Below are 17,918 nucleotides of genomic sequence, written 5' to 3' on the forward strand. Positions count from 1 at the left end.
AACAGATGCGCCCCTCAGAATTCATTATAGAAATCTGTTTTGCAGCCATATGTTCCACTTCATCTGAAATCCTTTTGTTCTCATCAGACTCTTCCTGTGTGAAACAACCACTCTGCATTTTGCAAGCATCCACTAATGGAATCTGATATTACCTTGTCCATATCCTTGGACCTCCTGCTAAATATTGAAAACTAAGAAGTCTAGTTTTCCATAACCTACTAAAATAGCCTCCATACAGTCACCTGATTGTAAACACCAGGCATATTTACCCTCTCTATTACTATTTACTTTTTAAATATCACTCTCTAATAACTAAAAATAGAGAGCTTTAGCAGTAAATAATTTTAAAACATTTTGTTTCCTTGGTTTTTCCTTCTGCCTCAGTCTAAACCTTCAGGGTGAGCACAGCCCTATGAAATCCCAGCACAGCCTTGGTGTCATTTTAGTTTAAATTTTGTTCAAATCTGTAGCCATCCAAATTCCTTTAGGACTTAAATGCATGTGTGTGAATCAAAATTACAGGTATCATATGCTGCTCCTTTTCTTCATAACCTTTCTTAAACACCTACGCGACTATGCTGAATAATATGTATTTTATCGGCTTGATTCTTAGCTGATGTATATTCAAGTGGCTCCACAGATTTTAGTGGACTTATGCCAAATTACATTACTGCAATGGTTTGGCTGAAATCCTATCACCTTTGACACCATTGGCAAAACTCCCATTGTCTTCAGCAAAGAAATTACTTCAATGTATATGCTCGGCATATAGAGACTCTCCTCAGTGCAAAGTCATGCAGTCAGGCATGATGATGTCTTAGTTAGAGGCACCACATTCATCCTGTGAAGTCTGCTAGAGGTCAACATTAACACATTATTTTTATGAGTAGACAACATAAGGAATAAAAGAAAGGTTGGAGAAACATGAATAAACTTTTGCAAAAATTGTTCAAAGATATTTCAATGTAAATCTGACAGTGACTCAGAGCATTTCCTTACTTTTCTTTGTCTTTCTTTTAAAGTTACTGGCTTCCTTAAACACATTTCTTTCTCTAATCAGAAATCATCCTTTTCTCTGGGTAAAGCCTGCAGGTCTATACATATCATAAAATTAGTAGATTAAGCACTGGGATCCAGATATATCCCTGCACCCACTCCTCACAGCCCACACATGCGGTACCCTCTCATGTTCGAGGGCACTTGATAAGTCACTCATCCTTCCTTCATACACTCTGAGGCACTCCACCTGTTCTTCTAGGGCCCCACATCCATGTATCTACAGCATCCACAGTATCAGAACCCCACTGAGTTATAGTTCCCATCTCTCTGTGTCAACCTCTATGACTCCTGCATGAGGTTTCCATACCCATAAGTCTAGATCTCAATATAGTGATTAAAAATCATCATCACCAATTCATGCTTCAGTGTGAATTCTTGCTAGTCCTCTCTGTACAAGTCCTTTCCCTCTCCCTAAATCCTTTCTCTTTTTCTACTTCACTCTAAGACTTTAAGTCCACATCCAGCTCATAGTACGTTAGAGGCTTGATTCTTCAGCCTGTGTTCCTATAGGACACCTAATAATCTTGTAGCATAGACTAGTGCTGAAGGCAACTAGATAATTAAATCCTCTTCTGTTCTTTATTCAGCCCTACTAAATATCTAATGTATAACCTCAGACCTTCAAAATCTGCCACAGCTGTTTACATCTATTTGGACTAAATTTATTAAGGTGATGTTGTAGCATAGGTTTAAATAGCATCCTGATCTGCAAATAATTTTGGCATCAGAGAAGCATTTTCATTCAATTAAGAAAAAAAAGCTCTGGGTTTCTTTTTATTTTCTTGTTTTAGTTTGACTTTGCATTTTATTGTTGTTTGGGTTTTTTTACTGTTTTATAGAAACACTCAGATCATCTTTTTCCCTTTGTTTGAAATTTCCTTTCCTCAGTCTGAACAGCAAATCAAACAGTCAATCATTCAGACAAGACTAGCCAGCTCTTTTAAACTCAATTGAAATACCAACAATAATAATAATTGATTTCCAGTCCTATTTCAGCAGAGGACATCACATACTTAAGCTATTGCCTTGTTGGACTAGACATATGCTAAATGATAAAGGACTGTCTCTCTCATGTCTGTTTGAAGAGAGCAAGGGGATTTCTATTTCTTGTCAACCTGGAGGAGCCTGATAACAAGACCTTTTTTTAACCTGAAAGCTAGGATTTCATCAAGTGCAACTTTTGTGTCTTGAGAGACAGATGTTGAGGTCCTGAAGCATCAAAAGTCCTTCCAGTGAAAAACAGACATAAATTATACTTGTGTTAACAGTAAAGGGACAGATGCAAAATCCATATCAAAATGTTATGAATGATATTGCAGGCCTAATGTTCCTGTGTGTGTGACATTAATTCCATTGAAAACACATTGACATAAAAGCCTAATACAAACATTACCAGCTAAGCCTGAAATAAAGGCAGGAAGGTTATCATTGACAGTATGGATATAAACATATCAGTCTTATAATAGTATTATAAATAAAAAGGTTGTTAATTTAACAATGGCTATATATATATATTTAAGTAATGTCAGTGCTCACACATTGCCATCCTTTGTTTCAACATTTATGTGGGACCTCATAAAGCAGCCAAACACTTCCTGTTAACTTTTAGGGAATGATAGCACAAACATGACCATAAACATGATTCTGCTGCATAAATCATGTCTGTACATGTGTAAATTGCATTGGTAATTTATGAATGTAAGCACAAACAGAAATAGCCAGGCCATACATCAAAAGCACAAATGCAATGAAAAACAAGGTCTGGAAATCACACCCAGGTTCTACAGGTATGCAGAGCACAGAAGGACAAGGGAATATTTTGTAAACAATGCTTGCCATGCTCAGGCCTCAAAGTTCTCCGGGAGTGTTATATTAAGGGCAGAAATTTATACACTGTGACCCTCCCAGGTATCCCCTCACCCTGTTACTTCCTTATGAAGGCCTGGTACTGCCAGACCCAATGGGAACTTTTGAGAAGAGATTTGTTATTTCTATGGTGCCAAGCAACCCTTCTACCACACAGTTCTGTGAGTTCTTGCTTTTAAACAAGGCCACTTACCAGGGACCTTAGGACTGTGGAAGCATCTAATATTTGAGGAACTGAGAGACTGACAGTCCAAAGAGACTCAGATACATAATCTGCATGGCACCATCCCCCTGATGTGCAAGAAAGTTCACAATTGCTTTCAAAACTATGCCGAAAGCTGACAACTTCCTTTAGCTGTCCTTCCATACTGTTTCACATAACAACCTTTAAATGGGGTGGGGGGAACTACATAGGGACCAAAGATTTTTACTTTTATTATTTGTACTTGAAAATAATTGTGCAGGGCATCAGAGCTCCTTACCACAAACAATCCCACTGGCAGACAATTTGTCTACCAGGCATTTTCCTGGAACCAAGAGACAGATTTCTCTCCATTAGAGCTACCCATCTGATTTTTCATACCAAATGCTTGTAGCTCTGCCTGAATAGTATATCTGACTCCTGTTTTGGAAAAAGCTTCACTTTCCCACCACATAACAGCATTTCACGGCTTTGTACAGAGAATTAAATAATTGAACAAATATTATACCACTCCTATAACTGCTGTATTAATGTTGCTTTAAGGAATGTAATGCCTCCTGCCAAGAAACCATCTGTTGAATGAGATATGTGAGACTAAAATGAGGCTGAAAAGGAGACTGTAGATATGATAGCTCCAGACTGGAAGCTTCTTGGTACCATGGGAATGCTAATCGGTGTTGATCCTGACAGCTGTAGGTGTTCAGCTCCCAACAACAAGTAACACACTTTCATACCTTTTTTTTATTCTATCATTTCACTTTTTCCAAGGGTGAAATGCAATCTAGAGCTACTTGCTCAGCATATTTAGAGCAGACTAAATTAAGGAGACGTAACATTATCTCAGAGTATTTTAAATGAGACAATGATGGGTACTGGGAGAACTTGTAGCAGCTTCTACTGATCACCCATGAGAACAATTTTTGAGATTCAAAAAATATTACAGATTTTTATGCTGATTTGGTCTTTTAGTTCTACTTTTATACTTTCTGCCTTTGTCAAGTGTAAGTAAGAGACATGTAGGGAAGCGACGTCCAAATGGATGTCTGGAGAAGCTCCTAAATCTTATTTTTGCTTCAGTCTCCCACATTCCCTTCTTTGAAAAAGAATCTCTGGGTCTGTTAAAACATGTTTGCAAAAGCACACGTGGACAATGACGACCCACAGTTTTAGGCACCAAAGTGACTCACCAGAGCATGAGCACAGCCAACTTCTGATTGATCCTACAGGCAAAGCATTCCCAGAAAGCTCAAAAAGATGCAGAAGAATTTCAGTCATTTTCCTTTCCCCTTGCTTTACCTTGGATTGATAGCATCACAGCAAGAACACAAAATTTAGATTCCAGGGTTTTTTAGATTCAATTGTTTTGAGCATCCCACCATAATTAAATCAAGATGATTTATTCTGGGGTCATAAGATGACTTCTGGCTCTACTCTTTATGATCTTTCTGCACCTTTCTTTTAATATTGAACCTCTGAGTAATGTGCTTTGAATTCTTGGATGAAATGTGCTACAAAAGAATGTTTTATTGCTGTTGGAACTCTGAGAAGACATTCAGCAACTTATGCTGGGCTGAAATCTCACGTATGACTCCTCATTTATTTGAGTCACCTAGTAATGATTACTGTTGCGGTGGCTAAGTCCACTTTACACCCCTCAAGTTGCCTTAAAAGTGGTCTCTCCTTACAACACTGTGCTAGAAAGTTCTCCCTTTGTCTAGATTCTGCTGGTCACTGGCCCTCTCCCCCTCCAATCCCTTTTCCCATTGGCCCCTGTTATGCCATTCAACCTTGCCTCTGCCCCCTGGCCCTCAGACGTTGGTTTTGGATGCTCTGCCCACCTTTGGGCGTTTTCAGGATAAAATGGGCGCGGGCCTTCAGTTGTTGTTCTTTCTTGCCTGTGTTCCTGTTGCTGCCTGTTCTGAGCTTCCCCTCCCCCTCCCAAAGACACGTTCTCCTGCCATGTGCTCTGAGCTCCTTTGTTCTAAGCGCGGGCAAAACCAAATGTAACTCAAACTCTTTAGCAGTGTCTGACTGGCCGGTCACCCTGGGTCCGCCCCCAGCCCTCCCCTTTCTCCTTCTCCAAATAAAAGAGATGATCGAGGGCGGTCCCGCCCTCTCTTGGCTCAGCTATCTTCCTGTGAATATCTCTTGTTGTCTGTCTCATTTGAAAGCTTCTAACTGCGGGAAATTGAGCGAGCAGAGAGCTATATTTCTCCCTCTTCGCTTGTGCTGATGGTATTTGCTTTGCAGCTGATACAGGTACCAATTTTAGAGCTACTAAAGTGCTAGATTGCTCGTGCTACCTCTCTAGGCTGCTCGAGGCTTTCTAAGGCATTAAACCACTAGCCTAGCCGGTAAAAAGCTGAAAGATACCTTCCACATGTTCCCTTCGGGGTGTTGCTGTTAAACGCCTCGGAATTGCATGCAGAGAGCCCCTCTTGCCTCCTTGTCCCCAGTTCATGCACACACTGCGGGTGTGTGTGAGCGGCTGTTCACAACCACCTGCCAAGGTGAGACTGTGTGCACACGTGGGTGCTGGCAGAGCACCGCCTGAGCAATCCACAAGGGACCCAGCAGGGACAAACGCGGCATCGATCCTCCAAAGCCCTCACTTCTTTAGATTACAAATTAAAAACAGAAGTCCCTTTCAGATTCCTCTTCTAAAGCAACTTGTGTTCTTTCAGAAGAGCTTTGGTATCCATTAGTTAACACAAACACAAGAAAGTAAAATCTTATCCTAAACATCCTTGACCAGTTATTTCCCCTTAGCATCAATAAGGAGTATCACAAGATGAAGTAATTTAAAAAATGCTATCCTCTATGGAAAGTTGAAACAGTGATTTTTCACCTCCAGTGACAAGAAGCAGGCTTCTTCTTTTCTATCAGCTCACCCCAGTATCTATCAGATGGTGTTACTAAGATGTTTTCACAGCTGTTTTGACTGACTGACTGTACATGTTGGAGCTTCTTAAGGCCAACATAGTTCTTTTTACCAGCTGCAGTACAGCTACCATCATAATACCAGCAATCCTGAGTGCTCATGATCATGTACTTAATAGTTTTATATCTGGCAGCCAATTCCATGACTTGAACCAAAGCTGGAGCCCCCGGCCACGCTACGTATAAACTGTAAGTTCTGGCAATGTATTTGAGATGAGGAGACTGAATAAAGATGCAGTGTCAGCACATCTCTGTAAAGGATTGCTCTTGTTTTCCTCAGACATGAGCTCTGTTTCCAGAGCAAAACTCTCCTAGGTGAAGAGAAAGGATCACTGTATATGGTTATGTCCCTCTTCCAGAATAAATTCAGAGCTGTTACATCTCAGATTTGGTCAAATGAGATCTGATCAGCCAGACCATAAAGGTACAGAAATTTACTCATCTTGTTTGTGCGTGTGTTGAGAGGTCAAGGAGAAAATCTCACGGATCTTTGGTTTCTAACAGTTCTGTAAGTCTTCTGGTCAAACAGCTGGATATCTTCAGGGAAACTTGGAAACCACCCAAAAAACTGTCAGATGTTCTAGGCTTTTTATATTAGTATAGGTTACCAGCCAAGTTGAAATCAGCATTTAAGCACCAGCCTATAGACTCTTAATTAAAGCAGGTGAATTCTAACAAGGGATTTATGCAGCGTGAAAGTTTAGTAAGGATCAATTCTAGAGTCAAGACTAAACCTTCAATAAATGAGTTTCTCTCCTCCAAGTCTAAATGAATCCATGAGAAATGCACATGAATAATAGGCTCTGATGATTTCTGAGGCAGCTCCAGTCTATCACAGGGTGGCAGCTCAATAAATATGGGGTTTTCCTGTCTGAATTTCTTTCCTTCCCCTATCCTGGTCACTGGACCCACTTAAAGAAAAGGCAGAATGATATCAACACTGTTAAGATACTGTGAAAAACCAGGAAAAGACACAGAATAAGTTATTTTCTCATGGGCAGTAAGCAAAGATATTAAGGAGGGCAGGGAGCAGCTCCAGATAGTAAGTAAAGTACTAGAAGTATAATGTACACCACAGGTTTTATAATCTGACCATTTTTTTCATCTAAAACGGTGTGGAAAGCAGAAGATATTTATGGACGGTGGAAGATATTTAATGGCTTAATATGACTGCACTTTTAAACCACTGATAACCAAAAATCATGCCTTTATATTTTTTTCCCCTTTTGCTCAGATACAAACTAAGTTAGCAGTGAACAAAACCTATTAGTGTTTGAAAAATGTAGGGTAGTATAGGAAATTCATTGCAAGATGTAGGTAGGATAGCAGAAATGGGAGACCACAGCTAAGTTGTAGGACCTTGCAGCATTTCTCAGTTCCCAAATCAGGATGGGAGATCAAGGCATGACTAGACTTCTAGTCCTGTGTGAAGACATAGGCATGCACAAACATTTCACTTTCCCAATCCAGCATCCAGCATTATTTCATAGAACAGAAACAGAAGAAATTTGCTTGATAAAGCAACCAAGCCATATATGCAGAGCCCTAATAGACAGAGCAGCTGGTTCTTAAACCATTACAGCACAACCAACCTGATATGGAGAGACCCTTAAGATAGGAATGGAAGCAATTCCCAACTTACACAGGTGAAATGGGGAGTTTTTGAAATCTCACTCTGTCCCTCCCCGGTAAGCATAGCAGCTGCAAGACAAGGCTCAGGTCAGCATTCATCTGAGCAGTTTACCTCATCCAGGTCTTCAGCCAGTACAAGATTAGATGGATAAAAGTCAGAAGCCCTGACTGGTCATCCCCCTGTTCTCAAATTTCTAAGTATTATATTTCAATACACCCATTCTCCTTAATTTAATAGAAAATCCTCAATCTGTATTGCTTCTACTCAAATGCAATTCAGTAGGAGTAGGGGTGGTTGGGTTGGGTTTTTTCTTCTAACTGATAAATGACAGATGAAATATCTGGAAATGTATTTACTGTGAACATACTTGAGTGATCTCCTTAGTTTATAAGATACAAACAATGATTTGCAGTCATCTGGGGTCAGATATGACAACAAATTATTGCATGTTAGGAGGCTTTCCACTTGCACACTTTCAGCTTGCACTTCACCTCTCTTGGCACCCTTTCTCTTAAAAAAAAAAAATTGTATATTTGAATATTTGATCTGAATATTTACTGATTTTCTGAAAGTCAGAATTTGAAGGAAAGTGAAAAATACAGGCACGTTGGCTCACCATAAGACTGTTTTGAATAATCACAAACCCATCACATTTTTTGGTATGTGACCATTTACCTGTGTTTTGAGACTTTATTAACTGCATATTGCAAAGTGCTTAGCAATCCCTGGATGGAAGGTAGTTTATGCCACACTAAACTAAAACATAAATAAGAATAAAGGACAGATATATGCCATATCTGGAGAATGGTCTTCAAAGCAGGGAAATCAGGGGACTGATTTTTACATTTATAAAAGCCAGTGGGGAGTTCTACTCTAAAATCAGTGTCATGTGCAATGAGCTCATGCGGATAGATGGGGAAGTTAGTGTGCAGATAGATGTGGATTTACAGTCCTCAAGGTATTCTGCAATAACCTGCCATGAGGGTTTTCTTAGCCTGCACTGAGAATGCCTTTGTGTGCAATAGTCTAATAAAATATTTTGCAGTTGTTCCCTATTAGATAGGTTTTTTACACCAGCTGACACACCAATTCCTACACATTACCTTTTCTGTAAGGATAAATCCTGTAACAGTGTCTGAATAAGCTACACTTAGGACTCTTTATACTCACCAAATATGTAGTCAGGCTGGCAGTGCAAGCCTATGAAACCAATTCCCCTCTGTCGTAAGCCAGAATGCTTCCCTAGAAGCCAAGGCAGGGCCAGAGATTCAGATCTGCAGCAAATTTGGCCTGCTTACCATGTTGTGGTCACCGCAGCACTGCACAGTCTCTCACTATCCTGCGGTTTTCTAGGCAAAATGTCCACACGGTGTGCAAATTTAGGAACCAGTAACCTTTTTACACATTGGATGTAGGCACAACAGCAGCAGCAGGAAAGGCAAAGCAGTCACAAGACATAATGCTTTGCCCTAAGGTAAATCTGCCCCAGGAAATTTCACAGAGGTTCTCTTCCAGGAGGAGCTTTCCTAAGGGTAGAGGAGTTTGTGCAAAGTTGTGCTAAGTCAGCTGCTGCCAGACATCTGCCTAGAGGGGTCTGCAGGGCAACCCCAGTCATGCAAGTTTAATCAGCCGAAGTTCTCCAGTGGCAGGTGCAGTGCTCCAACATATTGTGCCATCCTGTGGCAGGTCAGTGTATAAAACATCACTCTGTGCAGTTCAAGAGAAAAAGAGACATCTCTGATGCTCATTCTTGAAAATAATGTTTTGTTAGCAAAAAAAAACCTCAAAACAAAAAAAAGACAAAAACCAGCAGAAAAAAAAGAAAATTTGGCAGCCAAAAGTGCCAGCCTAGCGGAGACACACTGTCTGCACAGCAGCTTCTCCTGGTAACAGATCTTAAAAGCTTCAACAGTGATCTGTTATTCTTACAAGACAAAACAAAACTCCCAACAGGCAGAGAACAGCAGAATTAATGGATTGGAAAGTGAGAGTCTAATGTATGAGCTTTCAGAAGTCTCTCAAGACCAGCAGCCTCATTGTGCATATCCCGTAAGTTCCTGCTATTGGGTTTTGGGTGTACCTGATACTGTCAGTGGAAAAAAGGCACAAAGGTCAATATGGCTGCAAAATATCTCAAAGCATCTCAGTAATATTCCTATGGAAAACCTTTAACTCCAAGAGAAACAAATATGTTTTACACATCAAAGGGCTTAAAAAAATACCCAAGCAAGCAAAAGTCGGCTCAGTTCAACTACTTTACAGTTAAATCATTTTTTATTGAATTCAAGTTTCATGGATCATTAGCGAGCCAGAGGCAAAATTCCAAGAGCTGCTTTGACCTAATGAGTCTTCAGCAAATTGTTTTCTTAAGTATCCCATGCCTTCTTTATGGATTCTGAAAAGAAATGCATTTTCTCTTTATTTTGTGTTTTTAGAAAACAACAAAAGCTTTTTAATAGAATATAATTTTTATCCAGTACAATAAGCTGTTGATAAGGTGTATTTCCTTAATCTTTCTTTCCTATGAATATTAATGTCCCAATAGCATAGGAAAGGTACTAACACCTGTACTTACTTCCTTATGATGAAATTATGCACTTTTATTTTTGTATCGTGAAAACCTACTGAAGCCAATAGCTTTAAACTCCCTGATTTCACAGGCCTATGATGTTCTGCATCCTCAAAAACTCACAGTGCAACTGTTACTGCTAATGTCCTAATTGATTTTGGAAAACAAGAGAGGGAATCTATCAAGAACCTTATAGCTGATACAAATTTGCCTTCAGAAGAAAATAGTTATTTAAAAAAAAACATCACTTTAGCAGGCAAGAGGAGAGTGAGTTGAAAGTTAATACTTTCCATATCAGAGAGGAAACATTTGATCAAGTTCATCAAAACCCCTTCTATCATCACAGCCAGGGCAGGCCAGTAACTCAGCCAACAGCACAGAAGGGACTGACAGGACTGGCAGCACGTGCAGCCACTCGTGACTGCCCAGTTCAGATGCCTGGACAGTCCTTTACAGCTGGGTGCACTGGGGGTAGTGTGTAGTGCACAGCCAGGGCTTGGGGGTTTGGGTTTGCTTTGGGTTTACAGTGAGATAGCTTAACTGAAACCCAAAACAGCCTGACCCTGCATCAGGCAATCACCCTGAGAACAAAAAGATGCCAGTCTAGACAGAACTCCTTCATCAAATGAAAACTGCCTCACAAGGAAGTGACCATAAGCAGTTGTGTCAGACTTATAATTGAAGGTCTTCCTTTCTAACCTACACACATAAAATGAAAAAAAAAATTGTCTTTTGCTTGAGTGCAGTGCCATTTTTAGGACTGGCTTGCTAAAGGGATGGGCTAAAGTTTGCCTGCTTCAGAAAATGGAACTAGCAGCACAGCAAGAGACACCACAACTTGTGTTATAGTTCATATTGTTTGGTTTGAAAAGCCAAATGGTCTTTGTAGCTCTGATTGTTGGACAGCTAGAGTTGGCAAAAAAGTCTTCTTGTAAACTAGCCCAACACCAAGGCTTTGAGAGGCAGAAATCATTTGTCTGCAGAGTCATACTTGGTGATCACTTCCAGGCAGGGAAAGAGGAGAGAGGCATTTGTGAAGTAAGCCTCAATCTTCTCTGCTCTGAAGAGCCAGTGGCACACCTGGATGAGCCAACCAGTCTGGCACTTGGTGCAGTGTCCACTATGGAGACTCCTGTGAGCTGCCTCTCATGAAGTTGTTTCATGAGGTGGCTCCTGCTCCCATAGGAGATGAGGAAGGTCTGCCCCCACCAGTCAGCTTCATGGGCTCTACTCAGCACTCTGCGTGTTGAACTCCTGTCCTGTGGCTCTGGGAGTGGCTCTGGCCATGTGGCCAACACCAGATTGCTCCTGCAGTCCTTTTCTCCCAGCATTTCACAACACTTTGGTTTCCTTTTTCTCCATTACTTCCTCCGTCATAGCTATCAGACTAGGGTCTCAAACTAGGGACAAGTTGCTAGAGGTGGTAAAGATGAACAGAGAGAGTAAGCAAGCACTCTGTAGTGCTTCTGGAGGGGTGGACATTGAAAAGCATAATAAAGACTCCCCCCACCCGTGAGGAGTAAGGAGAGAAACTGGGTGACATTTTAGGACTTTGGGACCTGGTGACATAGGGTAAGTTTTGGGAGCAGCTTGCAGACTGTGCCCATGTGAGAGCAGTGACGGGAGTGTGGGGCAAGCAAGGGGCACACTAAGTCCCCCCAGTGGTATATTATTGTCTGGGGCTTTCCCTTGGCTGGAATTTAACCTCAGAAACAAAAGTCTGGGCCTCTCAAAGAACCCTCAGCAAACATCTGTACAGTGTTATAGTGCTGGCACCACAAGGCCACAGGAGATGGGCAGAGGGTGGGAAGCAGTGGTCTGGGACACCCATCACTGGTACCAGTCCAGAGAAGCACTGGGTTGCCCATCCTGCCTTGTTTAATAGGAAAGTGCAGCTGTGCATCTAGGATTCCTGCGCATCTCACCGAGGCCTGAGGGCAGCAGAGTACTGAGGCGTCATACAAAGACCACTGCTGAGACACTCCTCGCTCCACTGCAGCCTCCCACCCGTGAGTGTGGAAGAGTTTGTCTGAGCAAGAACTAAGTTAAGGACCTTGAGATTTGTCATGTTAAATTTCAGCCCTTTGAAGTAGTTCAGAGATGTCAGTGTCAACTGTGTTATTTTGGATTTTAACTTCCTGAGGAATCGGACAAAACCCCTAAAAACTCTTTGTGAAAATGTTCAGCCCAAGGAGTTGCAATTCTTTTGCACTTTGCTCTATGGAAATATTGCTGGAACTGCTTAACTGCAGAAGGCTGATTGCTGCATATCTTGAATTTCAGACAAATCATGAGATGTTAAAATTGGGACTCAGTGTGATAATGATGACTCTGCCCACTTGGTTCACCATAGGCTTCAAGTACTGTAGTTATTCTCCCAGCATTAAAAGAAAAGAAGCTCTCTCCCCTGCTACTTTACAGAAAGCAGGGAAATGAAACCTAACCAGCTTGAAACCATTCACACTAAAATGCAAAATGGTGATTTTGGCAGCAAGTGAGTATGTACAGTGGATAAAGTGCAGGAAATTAAGAGCCAAGTGCAGAAATATACATTAACTGAAAACCACAGTAAAGCACCTCGCTATGTAACATGTTTAGAAAAATTAAAAGCTGTTTAAAATGAAGGAAAAAAATTCTTTATTATTATTTCGTACATATATATGTGTGTGTGTGTATGCGAAATGCCAGCAGTAATGAAAGGGGTAGATAAGTTACTTTTGTGAGAAGAATGAGGAAAAAAGAAAAAAAGCATTTAAAATACGGTCAGAGTATATAATTAATCAGAACTACTCTGATTAATAATTATTGTTATTGTAGTTATTACTGATAAATGTTAGCAGTAGACTTCAATGGTTGAGCTCCTAAGAATTCAGATTAACTGAAATGCATCTAATTTGCCTGCATGTAGCTATAGCCATTTTTATTAACCAATATTTCTTCTGTAATACTGCTGGTTAACACTGCTCTCTTGCTCCACATAATATGAATAGTTTCTGTTCTACTTAAAAATACTGAAGAATCATGAATCTATTCTTGCCTCTGTCCCAGGATTTCTGTTGACTTCAGTGAAGTTAATTTTCTCTCCATCCCTATCTTTGTGACACAGGGTAACCAGGCCTCCTGAGTTCATAGGGGACAATCCTTATTGCTGGCTCTGGTAAGAGAAATGGGAATATATTGCTGGGAAACCCCTCAGAAAGCACCTCTGATGGATTGGATTAAAGGAACAGACAACACAATGAGATTGAAGTGGGGCAGTGAGCTCAAGCATAGGGGGATGGATAGCATGTAGGTATTTTTCTGGCATATTTCAGTCTTGCAGAAGGATGTTTAGTGAGTAGGTAAATAGCTTTGCAAAAGGAGAGAGAATAAACTTTGAGTAGGAGGTGGGAGGTGTGTCCATTTCTGCCTGCTTACCAGATAGCACTACAACAGAAAATCTGTCCTGGACAGAGGAATTTCACCTTTCTGAAGAAATCCCTCACCCTGTTTTGAGAATGAAGCACAAACACATACTTCAGAAGTGATCCTCTTTAATTTGCAGTATACCTCCACCATGGGACAAAGGGCAGAGATAAGGGGAGAGTTACATATTTTTATGCCCTTTGCCCATTTCCTTTCTGTATTCACTCTTGGCCCAGCTGTAGATTGGGCTCACAGCAAGCACATGGTGGTGCCGGGATCATGATCCCTGTGGCCGGGTAACTCAGCCAAGCACAGTTCTTACAGCCAGCATGATCCACACCTGGGTGAACCTGAGCAGTCTTGCTCCAGTGTGGTCTGAGGCTTGGTTCAGTTTGGGTGTGGCCTTCATGAAGATAATTGATCAGCCTGGGGCCTAAATACAAGCTGAGAACTGGCCTGTCTCAAGGCTTCTCCCAAGTTTTGCCTGTGCTTTAGCCGCCGATATGAACATGAAGCTTCACACTAGTGTGGGCTCCAGATTAGACTGCAACATTAAACGTAGGGGTTATTCCCACTGCCAGCACTTTATTCAAGGAAAGGCTTCAGACTGTCAAAGGTTTAATTTAAGGGTGAATTTTTTTTGTAAGTAAATAACAAATGGAATCGACTTCCCCTGCTGAGTAATCAATATAAGTCAAAAAGGTATTTTCAGATGGCCAGTTATTCTCAGTGCTGTGATTCTGCATGGATTGTGTATTATATCGGCCAGAGACAACATTTTCCTGTATGCTATAGTTAAATCATCTCTGAGGTATGAAATGAAACAAGACAAAATCTATCACATTTCTCTCAAACTTTAACAAATCTGTTTTCATTCTCAGAGAGGAAAAAAATCTTTTTTTTAAAAGGAAACCATTCTAGGTCAGAACCACCGCTGTTTCTAATTACTTGTTTTGCCATGTTCTTAATCTGCAGATGAGGAGGCAAAGTGGTACCTAGTAACTTACATTCCCTCATTATCCACATGCAAAACTATATTATTTCATAGCATCTCTGTATATTTTTGTGCATTTTGTTTATACTTTCAGATAAGTGCAAATGGGTAAAGTCAAAATGAAGACATATTCATTTTACCTTTATGCCAACATCCTTCTGCAAGATGTAAAAGAATCCTGCTTTTTGTCCACAGTGGTTTGTTTTCAGAGTTTATTTCTTCTTGGTTTGGCAACAGAGAAGATAAACCTTCCATTAAACTGAAAATCAGTTGGCTTTGACCTATTTGTGCTTAAAGTTCTTTTTCCATTGCTGTCCTAAGGAGTCTTCCTCCTACTTGAGTCAAGCATAAGTTTACTCCCGGTGTAGTTATATCAAATTGCCTGATGTTAAAATTTATAATACCAAAAAGACAACAAATCCCTTGTCAGTCTCTACTTGTCACCAAAACAGATTTTTGTCTGCAATCAGTGAAGTCAAACAAGAAAAACACTTGCTTCCTGCAGACAGAGCCTACAGCTATTACAGACAATTCAATTTAGAATCTCCGTTAATGTCTTGTCTAACTAACTCTTGAATGTGTGTAGCAATGGTGTCTTGACCACATCCCTTGGAAGTGACTCCAGCTACCCAATTCTTTCTTCTAAGAACATTATTCTCCTCCTCTCTTGCAAGTTCTGATCTAATTTCCTCCACTTGATCTAATTTCCTTCTGCATGTGGAATTATCATTTACAGAAAATACATATTTTCAGATCCAAAGATGAGATGAAATACTATAACAATTGGTCTTAATGTATGCAATTCTTTGTAATGCACATTATTACTTATTTTGGTTCCACCCTTTTACTAAAACAGCTTATTGAATGATAAAGTGTAAGTTCAGGAACTAGTGATATATTTTAACTGTATTCCTCTGCATGGAGAACTGTTTTAAGTTGTAAAACAAGATTAAAAGCTGGAAATTATGCTACAGCTGTGAGATTCCATAATGACTTTAAAGTGCCTTTTAAAATGTCTTGAAATTATGAATTTTTTTTTAAAACATGTGAGATTTTGGTTGTTCCATTCCCAAATTTCATAACCCTTTCTTTGGTTTCTACCATTAAGTGCTGTATGGCAGGAAGATAAATAGTTGCAAGAGCAAATCTCAAACACCACCCATTCTTCATATGTACCCAAAGTGTGCTTTTTCTTCAACAGTGGAAAGCTAACAGCCTATTTATCTTTGAAGACAATCCTATTATTTATACAGTATTTATCAACTCTTCACCATATTTTGAAATACTGGGATGTTTAACTCTTCACAGTGCTTGAATTACATAAGGGAAAATGATTACAAAGGCAACTTCAATGCATAACAACTAATTCTTCCTAAAATAAAAAAGGTCAATAAGCATCTGTCATATGATATTGTCTAGTTTTGGTTCAGTTTGATTGATTTCGATAACAAGAGGAGGAGCAACTGTATAACTTTTCAGATTCTTCCTCCAGAAGAGAAACCAATTGAGTCTGGAACTTTTTCCCCAAGGTTTGTGTCTATCAATCATCTTTTCCTATTTCTCACTGCCTAACTGTGCAATGACTCTCCATTAAGGGGAGGCCTAACAGCTCCTGAAACAAGAAGAAAACATGATTAGTACATAACCATCGTTTTACCTCTACTCCCCTCTGAGCCCCACTCTAATAATCAGTATATAGGTAATGAATCAATCATAACAGGTAATGAATGAGTCAAGTCTTAAGCTGTGGTGGGAGAAAAACCACAAATGGAGGTGATACACTGATAGAAGAGGGAAAGAAGCTTCCATTACAGTGCATAAAAGCAAACTGGCAGCAGGTGGACCAGTCTAGTCAATTTATGTCAGATGATAGTCTGCTTGAACAGAGACATGATCTACATCAAAGGTTGCAATTACCCATGCTAACCATGTTGCTTCTTCCCATAAACTTGTAGTAATATCAGCTGACTTGAGCTGTAAAGGCACATCCTGGTTCATCTTATTTTTTGGAAACAAGATTTAAAAAAGCGAAAAAAAAATAAGAGTGATAATGAGACTCAGTCTACAGTTTTGCAGACAAGTCTCTCATCCCACAGTAAAAGAATTTAGGAAAGTGTAAGGCAGAAATAAGGGCCCAAATCACCTTAGCTATAATAACCTGTATATGTTAATCAGAAGAATAAAACAAGGGCAACCACAGCTGCTACAGCTGCCATCTAAACCTCATTACTGTGCTATAATATCACCTGGAGCAACTTGTTTATTTCGGCTCTACAGCCAGGGCTAACACCTGGGAACTAATCAAGGGCTTCTAAACCTAACTGCCTATCTCTGTGGCTACAGTAATATCTATAAATATGGTAGTACTCAACCAGTACCTCTGTGAATTGCAGAATATCATCTATTATACCCTGACCAATAATAGTTCACATAGGATTATGGGGAGTTATTGCCAGTGCATTGCTCTCTGGTCTAGTTTACCCAGAATTACTATAACAAAGTAAGCAGAATTTAGGAGATCTGGATTCTTACTGTTTTGCATTCCTACTGCATTTTTTATTCAAGGAATTCAAAGTGTACACTGCTTAACTAATTCAACCTTACAATGCCCCTGAGGTGCAGGCAAACAAGTTTAGGTAAATTTTACAGGTGTAGAAACAAAATCTAATATTTTTACCAAAGAAGTTAGTTACAGTCTTTTGCAAGTAAAATCTGACTCAGAGGGGGATAGGAGATGGAACCTACAAGTGCATTTCAGCACTCATTGACTTTGGGAGAGTCTGGACAATTTACACCAGCTGTGTATATAACCTTCCAAATCCTTGCCACTTATTGTCAAAAGGCCTGCAACAACCTCTTCCTAACAAGCAAAAAAATGGAAAGTCTAGTAAACTATTTTCTGTGCCTGTGTTAGAGGAACGTGTTGGCAGAATCAGCTTGTTCCTGTAGATTCGTTCTTTGGAGCAAAATGGTCAGAGAAGTTGTTAAGTTCTCATTTTTTCCCTTGCCAAAAGCAAATGCATCACGGCACACCTGAGTTTACTGAGAATGACTAAATTTGTCTTCTTTATCGTGCAGCTGAGATATGGTGTGACGTATTTTACTGCAGAAGCAAGTGAGGTACCAGCATTTTTTCCTTTATTCTCCTCCAAATAGCTGATCTATGGTACAAACATCCATGTCACAGGAATGAAAGAAACATGTGCTATTGCTTTACCCTTTGAATGTATTGTGGCTGCACAGCTTAAAG

Source organism: Corvus moneduloides, chromosome 7, assembly GCF_009650955.1.
Source record: "Corvus moneduloides isolate bCorMon1 chromosome 7, bCorMon1.pri, whole genome shotgun sequence".
NCBI classification, from domain to species: Eukaryota; Metazoa; Chordata; class Aves; order Passeriformes; family Corvidae; genus Corvus; species Corvus moneduloides.